This window comes from Neofelis nebulosa, chromosome 5, assembly GCF_028018385.1.
Source record: "Neofelis nebulosa isolate mNeoNeb1 chromosome 5, mNeoNeb1.pri, whole genome shotgun sequence".
Classification (NCBI taxonomy): Eukaryota; Metazoa; Chordata; class Mammalia; order Carnivora; family Felidae; genus Neofelis; species Neofelis nebulosa.
In genome coordinates, this window is record NC_080786.1 from 44122755 (window position 1) to 44139428 (window position 16674).

At 40.5% G+C, this 16674-nt stretch overlaps 1 pseudogene; it reads left to right on the top strand.

The window, feature by feature from the left end:
- The first annotated feature begins 8780 nt into the window (after positions 1 to 8780).
- LOC131513101 (SREBP regulating gene protein-like) lies at positions 8781 to 15796 on the top strand (annotated as a pseudogene).
- The last annotated feature ends 878 nt before the right edge of the window (positions 15797 to 16674 follow it).

Genomic DNA, 16674 nt, shown 5'->3' on the forward strand with positions numbered 1-16674 from the left:
ACAGAGTGGTCAGGAAAGACTTTACTGGGAAGGTGACATCTGAGTAAAGATTTGAAGGAAGCAGAGAGTGTGAGGCATACAGGGAAATTGGGGGAAAGCATTCTAGGCAGACAGAATGGCAAGTGTGCAAAAACCCCGAGGTAGAAGTTAATTCTGGCAAAGAGACCGCTGTGGCTGGAGCCAAGTGCAAGAGGGGAAAAGTAGTAACATCTGAGATTAGTTTCGAGTAGGAAAATGACTTGCTATATTAAAAGGCTCACCAGGGCTGCTGTGTTGTGAATAGGTTGTAAAGGATCCAGCTGAAAGAAAGGAGATGAGTTCTGAAGTCATGTCATTAATCCAGGTAAGAGATAATAGTGGCTTAGACCATGACAGAAGTAGCAGAGATGGTAAGAAAAGGTTGGATTCTGTATGTATTTTTTTTAAGGATTTTATTTTAAGTAACCTCTACACCCAATGTGGAGTTCAAACTCATTACCCTGAGATCAAGAGTCGCATGCTCTACTGACTGAGCCAGCCAGGTACCCCTGCATGTTTTTAAGACAGAATCAACAGTATTTGGTGACAGACTGGATTGAGTATAAGAGAAAAAGAGGCATCAAAGATGACTATATCGGGGGGGGGGGTGCCTGGGTGGCTCATTCAGTTAAGCATCTGACTTCAACTCAGGTCATGACCTGGTGGTTCACAAGTTCAAGCCCTGCGTTGGGCTCTGTGCTGACAACTCAGAACCTGGAGCCTGCTTTGGATTATGTGTCTTCCTCTCTCTCTCTCTGCCCCTCCCCCACTCGTTCTCTCTCTCTCTCTCTCTCTCTCTCTCTCTCAAAAATAAATAAAAAACATTTTAAAAAATTAAAAAAAAAAAAGAGGACTACGTAGTTCAAGGCCCAAGCAACTCGAAAAATGAAATTGTCATTAACTGAAATGAACAAAACAACAGGTTGAGCAGGTTTGGGAGGGGGAAGATGAGGTGGTAAGTTTCAGACATTCCAAGTGTTGAGATACTTATTAAAATCCAAGTGGAGATGTCAATTAGGCAGTAGATATACAAATATGAAGTTTAGGGGAGAGATGTGGGATGGAGTATATGACAGTTGTCAGCATTTGAATGGTATTTAAAGCCATAAAACAGTACAAGAATAAGTGTAGACAGAAAAGAGTCCCAAGGACGAGTCCTGGGTAGTCCAGTGACTTCAGTTTGAGGGAATGACAGGGAGCCAGTAAAGGAGACTGGGAAGTGGCCAGTGAGTTAGAAGAAAAACCAGAAGCTTATCCTAAAAGTTGAGTTTCTAGCTTAGGAAAAAGTAATCAAGTGAGTCAAATGCTGCCTATAGAGCAAGTAATATGGGAGGACTGAGAGTTGGCTATTGGATTTAACAACGTGGAGGTCACCAATGACCTTGATAAGAGAAACTCTGATGGTGCAATAGACATGGGAGTGTAACTGGAATGGGTTCATGAGAGAATGGAAAGAGAGGAATTGGAAAGAGAGACAAAGGGAGTTCTTTTGGAGTTTTACTCCAAGGAGAGCAGAAAAATGAGGCAATAGCTGGAGGTAAAGTGGAAGTCAAGGGAAACTTTTAATGGGAAAAATTATAGCATGTCCATACGTTGATGGGCATGTTCTTGTTGAGAGTGGGGGAGGGGAGGTAGGGTTTGATGATGCAAGAGAGAAAGGAGAGAATTGTTGGAACATGTCCTCGAATGAGAAGGGGTGGGAGCATGCACACGGATAGAGGAGCTGGTCTTAACAGCCTGGACACTTCAGTCCTACTCACAGAAGGGAAGACTGAACAGATGGGATTGAAAGTAGTGGGAATTTCTGATTGCTTTTGTTTTCTCAGTGAAACAGGAAGCAGGTTTACCAGCCAAGAATGAGAGTGGGAGAGAGTATTAAAGGTTTGGAGAAAGAGAAAAAGGTATGAAACAGTTGCCTAGGATGGTGAATAGTCTACAGCAATGTGGCAGGATCACCAGCAGGCAGGGAGGGCCCAATGAGGTCATGAATTTATGGTGAGACTAGGCAACATAACTGAGTGTTTTTTCTAGTGAAGTTTAGCTCCAGAGGTGCGGGGAGAGTAGAAAGAAAGCTGGAATCACCAGGATTGGTATTCTGCTAGACAAGTACCATGAGGAGAGAGGGGCAAAGGACTCAAGAATGTATGTAAGAGAGTGATTACATTGATGGACTGTGGAACTTAGTGCAAGAAAGAAGGCAAGTAAGGACATAAGAGAATGTGAAGAACAGTTCAAATAAAAAAGGCTGTATTTGGAGACTGTGTCCCAGTGTGGTTGAAGAATTACTGGTTTGGGGTAGCAGAAAGAGAAAGTGGTAGAAAGATAGAATTTAGTGACTGAGAAGCGGGATACTGGAATTTGAGATTAAGATGTTTCCAAAATTGATGAAGATAAAGTCTAACAGTATATTATAGACTGAATTGTGTCCCCTCAAAATTCATATGTTGAAGCACTAAATCTTATAACCTCAGATTGTGACTCTATTTGGGAGATAGGGCCTTTAAAGTGGTAATTAAGTTAAAACAAGGTTGGTAGGATGGGCCCTAATCCAATCTGACGTGTGTCCTTATAAAAGGAGGAAATTTGAACACACAAAGAGATACCCAGGTGCACAGAGAAAAGACCTTCATCGGACAAAAGAAGGCAGCCATCTGTAAGCCAAGGAGAGAGGTCTCAGGAGAAAGCAAACCTATCAACATCTTGATTTGGGACTTCTGTCTTCCATTACTGTGAGAAAATAAATTTCTGTTGTTTAAACCCACTAGTCTGTGGTATTTTGTTATAAGAGCCCCAGCAGATTAACATAAGGTGTGGCCATGGGAGTGACTGGTGAGGCAGGGTGGGAGGCAAGAGGATTGGAAAAAAGAATCAAAAGGGTTTAGTTGAGATTTTGTAAAGGTTTTTATTGTTCATATTTTTCACTTTGAAGAGGAGTAACTAGGAATACCTTTTTTTTTTAAGTTTACAGAGAATAGAAATTGTTGACCAATTTCTATCTTGTTTCAATGCTATTGCTTCCAGTAAATTTTAGTGTCTGAGCTGAATGGTCACCCCTAAACAGGGTGTCCCTCAAAATAATGATGAATTGGTATCTAATGAATATCTCTTTTTTGAGCTAGAAATAGTGTTAGAAGCTCTGACATACATTAAAACAAAAAATGAGCTCAACGACACTGAGGCAAAGGCATTATTAATCTCATTTTGCATGTGAAAAAAAATGGATCTAAGAAAAAAAATTTAAACTTGCTCAACTATTAGACGTTAAGTCCAAGACTTTTATATTCTTTGGACTCTTCATCTACCCTTGCCTGATACACTTCTGTGCATCAATCCCCTCTTCATTGCAAATGGGTTTTGAATTTGGATATTCTGATTCATTGGTAGTGGCTGCCTACAATATTATTTTAAAGACACGCTGGTTTCAGTTAGAGAGATACACAGGCCAGATAGGTTAGTTAGATCGATTATTGATGTCTGCTGTGGAGACAGGGTCATGGAAGGGCAACACGCATGACTAATATTCCCCAATCTTAGTCAAGCCCAGAAAGATGTCTCCAGTGATGTTTTCGTCACAGGTAGTTATGAAGACTTGAGGAAGAGCAGGGCTAATTGTCATCTGGAAGATTGTTCAGTAAGAGTGACAGAAGTGAATGAAGAGAATATGACAGGCTGGAAAACTTGATAAAATTATTTAAAAGGGAGGGGCACCCGGGTGGCTCTGTCAGTTAAGTGACCACGTAGGGCTCTGTGTTGACAGTGCGGAGCCTGCTTGGGATTCTCTCTCTCCCTGTCTCTCTGCCCCTCCCCCACTCCGGCACATGCTCTGCTCTCTCAAAGTAAATAAATAAACGTTTTAAAAATTGTCAAAGGGGGAGTTGAGTAATGTCCTTATTTTGGTTATCCCATTAATACAAACATCTAATGAAGTCTCCCTGGACAACTAAAAAAACCAAAAATGTACTTAAGTTCATTTCTAAGAACACTCTTTTATAACCTGCCTCCTGAAAAAAATATGTGTACTCATAAAAAAAAAAATATTCCTGAAGCCATTTGTCTCCAGTAAACTCCCAATTTTCTTGCCAAGGAGTTCTTACTAAATCAGGATTTTCTTGCTGGTCCTCCAGGAACCAGGAAGAGTCTCTGGCTGCTGTGCTTATTGGCTGCTTCTGGCGTTGGCTTCCTGTTCTCCACGGCAGAGCTGAGGAAATCCGCAGGATGCTTGCTACCAGGGGACAAGGTGACTCAGGAGGAAACACTCCACCTAAAATAGTTTTGGTGTGCAGCTTCTGAGTCACTTTGGAATCAAAGTTAACGTGGGATCCTGAAAGTAATCCTACAGATGATGGGAAGTGGAGAAGAAGGAAGTATCTCAAACAAGTTTACTGAAAAAGTTTGCCACAAAGATGAAAATTTAACTGCCAAAAAGGCTAATATTCAGGGAGAAACTTCATCCCTAAAGTTCAAAGTGGATGAATTGTCATTTTCTTCAGTGACCAGGGGCATAAAGTGTTAGTCATGGCCCAATCTAGGGACCCACTGGGAGTGGATGTTTCCTTAAAAATACATTAAAAGCAGCAGTAGAACAGCTGTGTAAACAGAAATGGACCACTGGCTTGCAGTAGCCTTGATTTTTGTGTTTATAATTCTTTCTCGAGAATTATCTGGCCAAAAGTATTTATGGGACTGCTAGACTCTATGTTTATCTCTAGTTAAAGGTAAACACCTAGTGTTTCACCTACTGAGAGAGGGGAAGAAGTATACAATTCATATTCAAAGCTCTCCAAGCAGTATTCTATATTTAGAATGACCTCTAAAACCTTTATCTTCCCTGCCCTTTTCCCTCTTCTTCCTGGCCCCAGGCCTCAGTGTCCATTTATTTATTGCAGCTCTTCACAGGGAGGGATTAAAGAACTGTATTCCATCGTTTAGTCTTTAAATGTGTATTGAGCAATTGTCATCTAGCAGGAAGGCAAAGAACACCCATTTTTTGCCTTCAACATGCACTCTGCTCAGAGTCTAATTGGGGAAATAGAAAAGTTCAACAAAAGGTTTGTGATACAAAATGTCAAATCTCCAGTAGTTTTAAGCATAGGCTTCATGGAAGTACAGCAGGCAAAGGGAACTTGAATGGAACTGGGGGTTCATGGGAGATTTCTTAAAAGGGCAGGGAAAGAATTGAGTCACCAAGGTTAAGAAACAGGTAGTTGGGCAAAACGAGACTCAATCAAAGTTAAACATTCACTGGTAGATAAATGCATTGTATGATGCTTGATTGGAGCTTGGCTTGGAAAATGAGGTGAAATATATCTTGAGGATAATTACAAAACTCTGAATACAGAGAGTATTAGACAATATTAGAAGGGGTCTTAAATTTATTTTGGGTAAAGTAATGGTGTAGTTACAAATGAGGTTGCTCTAATTTTTAGGAGATACATACACTTGCAGTGTATTTTGCTAATGGTTTAGCAAACATCTGAAATCTGAAATGGTTTAGCAAAAGTAGGAAGAGGAGGAAAAGGAGAAAGAGGAGGAGGAGGAGGAGGAGAAGCAGAAGCAGAAGAAGAAGAAGGAGGGAGGGGGAGGAGGGGAGCGGGTAGGGGAGGGGGAGGGAAATCAGAAGGGGAAGAGAGAGGAGGGCAGGGGGAGGAAAAAATGAATGCATGGTAGATAGATAAAGGGATCAAACATAACAGAATGTGAACAACTGTTGAACTGAATCTGGATGTTCATTGTACTAATTTTTCAACTTTCTCAAGTTTTTGAAAATTTTCATAAAAAATAGTTGGAAAAAAAAAGTACCTGGTAGACACACTCAGTTGGATAAATTTACCCAAAATTCATGGAGTGTATTCATGCTGGGAATTCAAAATAGCAAATAAATGCTCTGCCCAAACAGCTGCATTAGGCTACCCAGAAGCACTGAGTTAGGAAAGAGGGGCCAACTCTGCAACTTGGAGCCAGTGTCCAGCTGCCTGAGTGGAAATGAATGTGGCAGGGAGGGTGGGTGAGGAAGGACCTCAGTGCTTCAAGACCCTTGTGTGTGTCAGGCTGAAGAGTTTGGACTTTATCCCCAGGAAGTCAGACTACTTAAGAGTGGAGAGCATTTTAGAGGCTCATTTGAGGGACGGATCAGAGTTTGGAAGGCATAGAACTAAGAGATCATTGCAGAGACAAGTGCAGTAATTCCATCAGAAATAAAAAAGGCCAAATGTTGGGGAGGATGCCAAGCAAGCCACTTTGGAAAAGGGTTTGGCGATTTATTACAAAATTAAATATATACTTATGATTCAACCCAGTCATTTTCCTACTAGGTATTTACTCAAGAAAACTAAAACAGGAGTCCACACAAATGCTCTGACAGGAATGTTTAGAGCAACATTACTCATAATCACCAAAATTGGGAGTATTGACTAGTAAATTGGTAAAGTGTACATTCATAAACAAAACACCATGCAATAAAAAGGAATAAACCGATACTACAACACGGATGAATTTCAAAAGCCTTATGCTAAGTGAAAGAAGTCAAACTACACACTGTATGATTCATGGATAGGACATTCTGGTAAATTCAAAGGCATTGATACAGAAATCAGACCAATAGTTACCAGATGCTAGGGTATGGGAAGGAGTTGCCTACAAAGGGGCACATGGAACTTTCTGGGTATGGGAAAATATTTTATATAGTATTTTTATCATGGTGGTGGTTACAGAGCTACATATATTTATCAAAACTGTGCACCTAATAGTGTGAATTTCACTGTATAGAAATTATATCTCAGTATACCTCAATTCAAAAAAAGGAAAATAATGGGGCACCTGGGTGACTCAGTCAGTTAAGTGTCCAACTTCGGCCCAGGTCATGATCTCACGATTTGTGAGTTTGAGTCCCAAATTGGGCTGTCTGCTATAAGTACAGAGCCCACCTCAGATCCTCTGTCCCTCTCTCTCTCTCTCTCTCTATGCCCCTCCCCTGCTCAGTTTCTCTCTCTCTCAAAAATAAATATTTTTAAAAAGGTAAATAAAAAAGAAAAATAGGACATGATGATTGAATGGATAGAGAATAGGAAAAGGAAAAGTGAAAGATATTTTGGTGATCAAGAAAACAGATACACTAATACAAGAAGTGTAAATGTCAGAGACAGCACCTGATACAGCCAGTTAACTGCTACAAGAATAAAATGATCAATCAAGTTATATATAGGTGGAATTCACAATGTACTAAAATATTTTCATCTGTTTTTATGTTATTATTTTAGCAGTCAGTTTGATGCAAGTATGAGGAAAATGTTATTAACTTTAGAAAGTGCATAATGGATTCTCAAGAAGAAACTTAAATTCTGGGAAAAAGTGTGTGTGTGTGTGTGTGTGTGTGTGTGTGTGTGTAGGCATTCCTGTCTCAAATATCTGATGATAATTTTCCCTGGATTATGTTTTTCATGGATTTTACATGCAAAATGCTTTCTTAATTCTAATTAATAAAAAACACTATATATATTATTATTTTTTTTAATGAAAAATACCTGTGATATGGTGGAAGAAGGCAGCATGGAGATAGTTTGGAGAGAATTTAAGAAGGTAGAATCTTTTCCAGGAAATGATTTTCCAGATAAGATATGCTTGCACGTGGGCATATGGACCTCACAAATAAGACTACTACTGGGGGTGGGGGGAGGAGCCAAGAGAGCAGAACAGCAGGGAAGGTTTTTTTGCCTCTCACATCCATGAAATACAGCCAGTCCAACACTAAACCATCCTGCACACCGAAAACTGATCCGAAGATTAACACAACAATCTGCACAACCTGAACCACAGAACTCAGCAGGAACGCGGCACGGAAAGGTGAACTGGGGCAGAGAGAAGCTGCGGAGGGCAGAGAGCTGTTTTTGCTTGCAGAGAGAGGACGGAGACCGGGGTGGGAGGGAGAGTATGGGAAAAGCACCCCCCCCCCCAAAAGCAGCTGGAGAGAAAGTGGAAAATTGGAAACAGCCACAGAGACTAAACTAAAAAGGGAGAAAGGAGAAAGGAGAGGGTTTAAATTCTATTAAGACTCTAAAAACAGGGGGAGCGCAGAGTCTGAAACTCCGCAGCTCAATACCTGGTGGTGCTCTGGTGAGAAGGGCGAATCCCCGGGAGCGGAGTGAAGTCCAGGGTCTTCAGGCCACATGGAGAGCGGTGGTTCCCGGGCTGGGAGGACATCTGGTAGAGGCTGTGTAGACCGCCACAGGCAAAGGTCCCAGTGGACCTGGGAGAACAACCACATTTGCTGGTGCTGGAACAAGGTCTTGGGGGCGAAGCCTGCTGCCAGATGTGTGTTGTGATTTGCCATAATCCCTGAAATGCGGCTGCCACACAATCGCGTGAACTTTTTCTGAGGTGGGCTGGCACCCAGCCACAGTCTCTGGTCACCGGCAGCAGCATGGTCCCGTGAACGTTCCTGGGTGCAGCCGGCACCCAGCCATTGCTCGGTGAGACCCTCCACAGAGGGGCGGAACAGGTCAAAGCCACAGTCCCTCAGAAGTAAGAGGCCGGGGAAAACAGCCGCATCTGAGACAAAACTCGGGAGAGAGGTACTACCTGGGGCTTGGTCACGGAAAGTATAAAAGCGAGGAGTGGAGGAAAGCTGAAACGAAGGACGGACAGTGTAAAAGTGGGGAGTGGAGGAAAGCTGAAATGAAGGACGGGTGTGCGATTGCTGATCCAGAACAGAATTCTGATACTAGAGGCTGGGTGGCTGGGTGATGCCATATTTACTACTCCTGTGCATGCGCACACTCACCAACAAGCGCCACTGCAACAATCCACCTCAGTAAGCTAAGCAGCACCATCTAGTGGAGAGTAGAGCTGTTACACTAAGCTCCGCCCAACTGGGCCGACCTTGCTCTTCAGGAACACAAATCCTTCCAGCTGCTTAGTCTCCGGACTATAAATGCCTTCATAGTTTGACTTCTAGGGGAAAACAAAGTAATTTCAATAATATTTCAGTCCGTTCGCTGGTCCATCCTTTCAATTTCCTTTTTTATTCTTAAATACAGAAACAGAAAAAAATTATTATTATTTTCAATTTTTATTAAATATTTTTCTTTAATTTTTTTCCTACTATATTTTTTACTTTTGTGTAAATTTGTTCAACCTCTATTTTACTTCCATCATTTCATTTTATTCTATTTCAGTGTATGTATTTTTTCAAATTTTCAAATGATTTCCTTTTTTTTCTTTCCCCTTTTTTCTCTAATCTATCAAGCCCCTTTCCACACCCAGACTAAAACACACCTAGGATCTAGCATCATTTATTTCACTTGTGTGTGTGTGTGTTGTTTCTAATATTTTAATTTTAATTTTTTTTTACCTTATCAATTCCTTTTCTCCCTTCAAAAAGACAAAACGAAGGAATTCACCCCAAAAGATAGAAGAGGAAGAAAGGAAAGCCAGGGACTTAACCAACACAGTTACAAGCAAGATGTCTGAACCAGAATTTAGAATTGCGATAATATGAATACTAGCTGGAGTCAAAAATTGATTAAAACCCTTGTCTGCATATATAAAAGAGGTAAAATCTAGTCAGGATGAAACAAAAAACGCTATAACCAAGCTTCAATCTAGAAAGGATGCCACGGTGACAAACATGTATGAGGCAGAGCAGAGAATCAGCTATGTGGAGAACAATGGAGAATGATGAAGCAGAAAAAAAGAGGGAGACTAAGGCAAATGGCCATGATTTAAGAATTAGAGAAATCAATGACTGACTAAAAAGGAACAACATCAGAATCATAAGGGTCCCAAAAAGATGAAAAGAGAGAAAAAGGGGTAGAAGGGTTATGTGAGCAAATCATAGCAGAAAACTTTCCTAACCTGGGGAAAGACATAGACATCAAAATCCAGGAAGCACAGAGGACTCCCATAAGATTCAACAAAAATAGACCATCAGCAAGGCATATCATAGTCAAATTTACAAAAGACTCAGGCAAGGAAAGAATCATGAAAGCAGCAAAGGGAAAAAAGTCCTTAATCTACAACGGAAGACAGATCAGGTTTGCAGAAGACCTATCCACAGAAACTTGGCAGGTCAAAAAGGAGTGGCAAGATATATTCAATGGGCTGAATTGGAAAAATATGCAGCCAAGAATTCTTTCTCCAGCACGGATGTCATTCCAAGTAGAAGGAGAGATTAAAAGTTTCCCAGCAAACAAAAATTAAAGGAGTTCATGACCACTAAACCAGCCCTGCAAGAAATATTAAGGGGGACTCTCTGAGGGGAGAAAAAACTAAATAAATAAATTAAATACATACATAAATAAATACCAAAAGCAACAAAGACTAGAAAGGACCAGAGAACACCATCAGAAACTCCAACTCTACAAGCAACATAATGGCAATAAACTCATATCTTCAGTACTCACTCTAAATGTCAATGATCTAAATGCTCCAGTCAAAAGACATAGGGTAACAGAATGGATAAGAAAACAAGATCCATCTATACGCTGTTTACAAGAGACCCACTTGAGACTTAAAGACACCTTCAGATTGAAAGTAACAGGATGGAGAACCATCTATCATGCTAATGGTCGACAAAAGAAAGCTGGAGTAGCCATACTTTTATCAGACAATCTAGACTCTAAAATAAAGACTGTAACAAGAGATGAGGAAGGGCATTATATCATAGTTAAGGGGTCTATCCACCAAGAAGACCTAACAATTGTAAACATTTATGCTCCAAATGTGGCACACCCAAATATATACATCAATTAATCACAAACATGAAGAAACTCATTGATAATAATACCATAATAGTAGGGGACTTCAACATCCCATGTACAACATTGAACAGACCATCTAAACAGAAAATCAACAAGGAAACAATGGTTTTGAATAACACACTGGACCAGATGGACTGAACAGATATATTCAGAACATTTCATCCTGAAGCAGCGGAATATACATTCTCCTCCAGTGCACATGGAACATTCTCCAGAATAGATCACATACTGGGATGTGATCAGCCCTCAAAAGTATGAAAAGATCAAGATCATACCATGCATATTTTCAGACCACAACGCTATGAAACTCAAAATCAACCACAAGAAAAAAATTGAAAAAATAACAAATACTTGGAGACTAAAGAACATCCTACTAAAGAATGAATGGGCTAACCAAGAAGTTAAAGAGGAAATTGAAAAGTGCATGGAAACCAATGAAAATGATAACACCACAGCCCAAAACCTATAGGACACAAAAAAGGCAGCCATAAGAGGGAAGTATATAGCAATCCAGGCCTTCCTAAAGAAGGAAGAAAGGTCTCACATACACAACGTAACCTTACACCATAAAAAGCTGAGAAAAGAACAGCAAATAAAACCCAAAAACAGCAGAAGTCAGGAAATAATAAAGATTAGAACAGAAATCAATGCTATTGAAACCAAAAAAACAGTAGAACAGATCAATGAAACCAGAAGCTGGTACTTTGAAGGAATTAACAAAATTGATAAACCCCTACCCAGTTTGATCAAAAAGAAAAAGGAAAGGACCCAAATAAATAAAATCAAGAATGAAAGAGGAGAAATCACAACCAACACAGCAGAAATAAAAACAATAAGAGGAGAATATTATGAGCAATTATACACCAATAAAATGGGCAATCTGGAAGAAATGGAAAAATTCATAGAAACATATACACTACCAAAACTGAAACAGGAAGAAATAGAAAATTTGAATAGACCCATAACCAGGAAAGAAATTGAATTAGTAATCAAAAATCTCCCCAAAACACAGAGTCCAGGGCCAGATGGCTTTCCAGGGGAATTCTACCAAACATTTAAGGAAGAGTTAACACCTATTCTCTTAAAGCTGTTCCAAAAAATAGAAATGGAAGGAAAATTTCCAAACTCTTTCTATGAAGCCAGCATTACTTTGATTCCAAAACCAGACAAAGACCCCACTAAAACAGAGAACTATAGACCAATTTCCCTTATGAACACGGATGCAAAAATCCTCAACAAGATATTGGCCAACCGGCTCCAACAATACATTAAAAAAATTAATCACCACAACTAAGTGGGATTTATACCTGAGATGCAGGGCTGGTTCAATATCTGCAAAAACAATCAATGTGATTCATCACATCAATAAAAGACAAGAAGCAGATGATCCTCTCAATAGATGCAGAGAAAGCATTTAACGAAATACAACATCCTTTCTTGATAAAAATCCTCAAGATGGTAGGGATAGAAGGATCATACCTCGAGATTATAAAATCCATATATGAAAGACCCAATGCTAATATCATCCTGAATGGAGAAAAACTGAGCGCTTTCCCCCCTAAGGTCAGGCGCAACACAGGGATGTCGCTCTCACCACTGTTATTCAACACAGTATTGGAAGTCTTAACATCTGCAGTCAGACAACACAAAGAAATAAAAGGCATCCAAATCGGCCAGGAGAAGGTCAGCCTTCACTCTTCTCAGATGACATGATACTCTATAGGGAAAACCCAAAAGATTCGACCAAAAAACTGCTAGAATCAATTCATGAATTCAGCAAAGTTGCAGTATATAAAATCAATGCACAGAAATCGGTTGCATTCCTATACACCAGTAATGAAGCAACAGAAAGAGAAATCAAGGAATCAATCCCATTTACAGTTGCACAAAAGACCATAAAATACCTAGGAATAAATCTAACCAAAGAGGTGGAAAATCTATACACTGAATAACTATAGAAAGCTTATGAAAGAAATTGAAGAAGACACAAAAAAATGGAAAAAGATTCCATGCTTCTGACTAGGAAGAACAAATATTGTTAAAATGTCAATACTACCCAAAGCAATCTACATATTCAATGCAATCCCTATCAAAATAACACCAGCATTCTTCACAGAGCTAGAACAAACAATCCTAAAATTTGTATGGAACCAGAAAAGACCCAAATAGCCAAAGCAATCTTGAAAAAGAAAACCAAAGCAGGAGGCATCATAGTCCCGGACTTCAAGCTATACTACAAAGCTATAATCATCAAGACAGTATGGTACTGACACAAAAACAGACACTCAGATCAATGGAACAGAATAGAGAACCCAGACATGGACCCACAAACATATGGCCAACTAGCCTTTGACAAAGCAGGAAAAAATATCCAATGGAATAAAAGACAGTCTCTTCAGCAAGTGGGACTGGGAAAACTGGACAGCGACATGCAGAAGAATGAACCTGGACCACTTTCTTACACCATATACAAAAATAAACTCAAAATGGGTGAAAGACCTAAATGTAAGACAGGAACCCATCAAAATCCTTGAGGAGAAAGAAGGCAAAAATCTCTTTGATCTTGGCCACAGCAACTTCTTACTCAACATGTCTCCAGAGGCAAGAGAAACAAAAGCAAAAATGAACTATTGGGACCTAATCAAAATAAAAATCTTCTGCACAGTGAAGGAAACAATCAGCAAAACTAAAAGGCAACCGACAGAATGGGAGAAGATATTTGCAAACCACATATCAGATAAAGAGGTAGTATCCAAAATCTATAAAGAATTTATAAAACTCAACACCCAAAAGTCAAATAATCCAGTGAAGAAATGGGCAAAAGACACGAATAGACACTTCTCCAAAGGAGACATCCAGGTGGCCAACTGACACATGAAAAAATGCTCCACATCACTCATCATCAGGGAAATACAAATCAAAACCACAATGAGATACTACCTCACACCTGTCAGAATGGCTAACATTAACAACACAGGCAACAACAGATGTTGGCGAGGATGCAGAGAAAGAGGATCTCTTCTGCCCTGCTGGTGGGAATGCAAACTGGTGCAGCCACTCTGGAAAACAGTATGGAGGTTCCTCAAAAAACTAAAAATAGAAAGACCCTACGACTCAGCAATTGCATGACTAGGAGTTTATCCACAGGATACAGGTGTGCTGTTTTGAAGGGGCACATGCACCCCAATGTTTATAGCAGTGCTATCAGCAATAGCCAAAGTATGGAAAGAGCTGAAATGTCCATCGATGGATGAATGGATAACAAAGAAGTGGTATATATATACAATGGAGTATTACTCTGTAATCAAAAAGAATTAAACCTTGTCATTCACAACTACGTGGATGGAACTAGAGGGTATTATGCTAAGTGAAATTAGTCAGTCAGAGAAATACAAATTCACATGACTTCACTCATATGAGGTCTTTAAGACACAGAACAGATGGACACAAGGGAAACGAAGCAAAAATAATATAAAAACAGGGAGGGGGAAAAAACATAAGAGGCTCTTAAATATGGAGAACAAACAGGGTACTGGAGGGCTTGTGGGGTGGGGGATAGGATAAATGTGTAAGGGGCATTAAGGAATCTACTCCTGAAATCATTGTTGCACTATGTGCTAACTTGGATGTAAATTAAAAAAATAAAACATAAATTAAAAAAAAAAAACCTATCATCCAAAAAAAAAAAAAAAAAAAGAATACTACTGTGGGGGTGCCTGGGTGGCTCAGTTGTTAAACATCTGACTTCCACTCAGGTTATGATATCCTGGTTTGTGAGCATGAGCCCCCTATTGGGTGAGCTCAGGCCTGGGTTCTGGAGAACATGAGTCCCACTTCAGGTGAGCTCCCTCTCTCTCTGCCCTTGCTCACTTTCACCCTCTCTCTTAATAAAAAAAAATAAATACTACTGTAGTATTTGTAAGGAGAAAAGAGTGGAAATAATCTAATTTTCCAATAGGAAAATGGTTAAGTAAATGATGACATATCTGTACAACAGAATACTATGTAGTTGTTAAACATGAGATAAATATATGTGTGCCTATATGCAATGATGGCGAGTTATAAAAAAAAGAAAGAAAGAAAAGAAAACTGGGGCACCGGGTGGCTCAGACGGTTAAGCTTAGGACTTAGGTTTTCATCATGATCTCACAGTAGGTGAGTTCGAGTCCAGCGTCATGCTCTGTACTGACAGCTCAGAGCCTAGAAACTGCTTCAGATACTGTGTCTCCCTCTGTCTTCCCCTCCCCCACTCTCTCTTTTTTTTCTCTCTCTCAAAAATAAACATTAAAAGAAATTTAAAAAGAAAAAGAAAACATTGTACAGAATATTGCTAATTATGCAACAAAAGAAATGTCACACACACACATACACACAGACACACACAGACAGACACACACACACACACACACACACACACACAGCACAGCCATAGAATATCTCTGGAAGACTATGACCAGAAGCTGTTTTATCTGTCAGGGTCCATTCAGGAGACAGTAATGACCTAATAATTTGAATAGTCAGCCGGTGTGGCACTGGCTCCTCTGGAAGAGGTAGGTTCTGACCCTGGTCTTCTGGCGCTGTCTCTCCACTTCCTCACCAGCACCTTCAGGCAGGAGGAGAGGGCAGTGAGAGATTGGAATCTCCTCCAGGTTCAAGACCATGACCACCCATTCTGTAGAAAGTTCGTTTTCACTTGGGCAGCAGCAGTCTTCCTGGTGCCGGGACTCCATCCAAGGGAAGCACCTCATCACAGATGAGCTAGAATACATTTGTGAAAGAAAGGCCTGGCTGCTGTAACATCAACTTGCCTGGCACAAAGCAGTACCGCTGGGACGGCTGCTTGCCCAACGGCTCCTGCGGTGCTTTCGGGTACTGCGTGTTCCTGGACGCAACCCTGCAGGCAACTTCTGGAGCGCTTCCTCCACCGGGCAGCTATGGCGTTCCAGAACCTCTTCATGGCCCTGGAAGATCACTTTGAATCGTGTTCGGCTGAATGCAGGGCTTCATCCCAGGTTCCCAAGTAGTTGATGCTGGCTGCTGATTTGATATCTTCTTCATGACGAGGGTAAAAGAAAAAAAAATTAAATCACAGGTATATCCAGTCCTTCCCCACTCGCTACCCACAAGAGGAAGGACCCAGGGTCATTTCACAGCAGGTTGAATTCTTGAAATGAGATCATCTTGTATTATCTGGGTGGACCTCAGACTCAATGACAAAACTCCCGTGGACACGCAGAGGAGATACACACAGGAGAAAGCCATGTGGAGACAGAGGCAGCTGTTGGAGTGACGCAGCTACAAACCGGGGGATGCTGAAAGCCCACGAGAGCTTGAAGCAAAGAACAGAGTCTCCCCTAGAGCTCTGGAGAGGAACAGCCCTACCAACACCTTGACTTTGGACTTCTGGCCTCCAGAGATGCAAGAGAATAAATTCCTGTTGTTTTAAGCCACCACGTTTGTGGCGATTTGTTTGGGAAGCCCTGGAAAACTAATAGACATTTCTTTTGTATTAATGGAAAAAGAGGCCAAGTTAAAAAAAAAAAAAAGAAAGAAAGAAAGAAAAGATATTGGAGAAGCCAGTAGGATTTAAATAACCAGTTGCATTTATTGAGCACTTACCACATGCCAAGTACCTGTTCCAGTTAAATGGTGACAGAAATTTGAAACCATCAAGGTAAGCCCCAGAGCTTGCGTTTTTAAGCAGCTACTCTGTACTTCTAGGAAAGAGTGGAAGCTGTGTTTGGAAAGGGACTTGGGAAGGGAATGAGGAAAGTTAAGAAAATCGGGGGTAATTTGAGAGAGATTTGGGGCCAGCTGCCATGGAGGTGAGATATAAGTTCATAAGTTTGTTTTACATTATAAACAGAGTTTTTTGGTATTCCTTGAGAAACTTAGCAAAGAT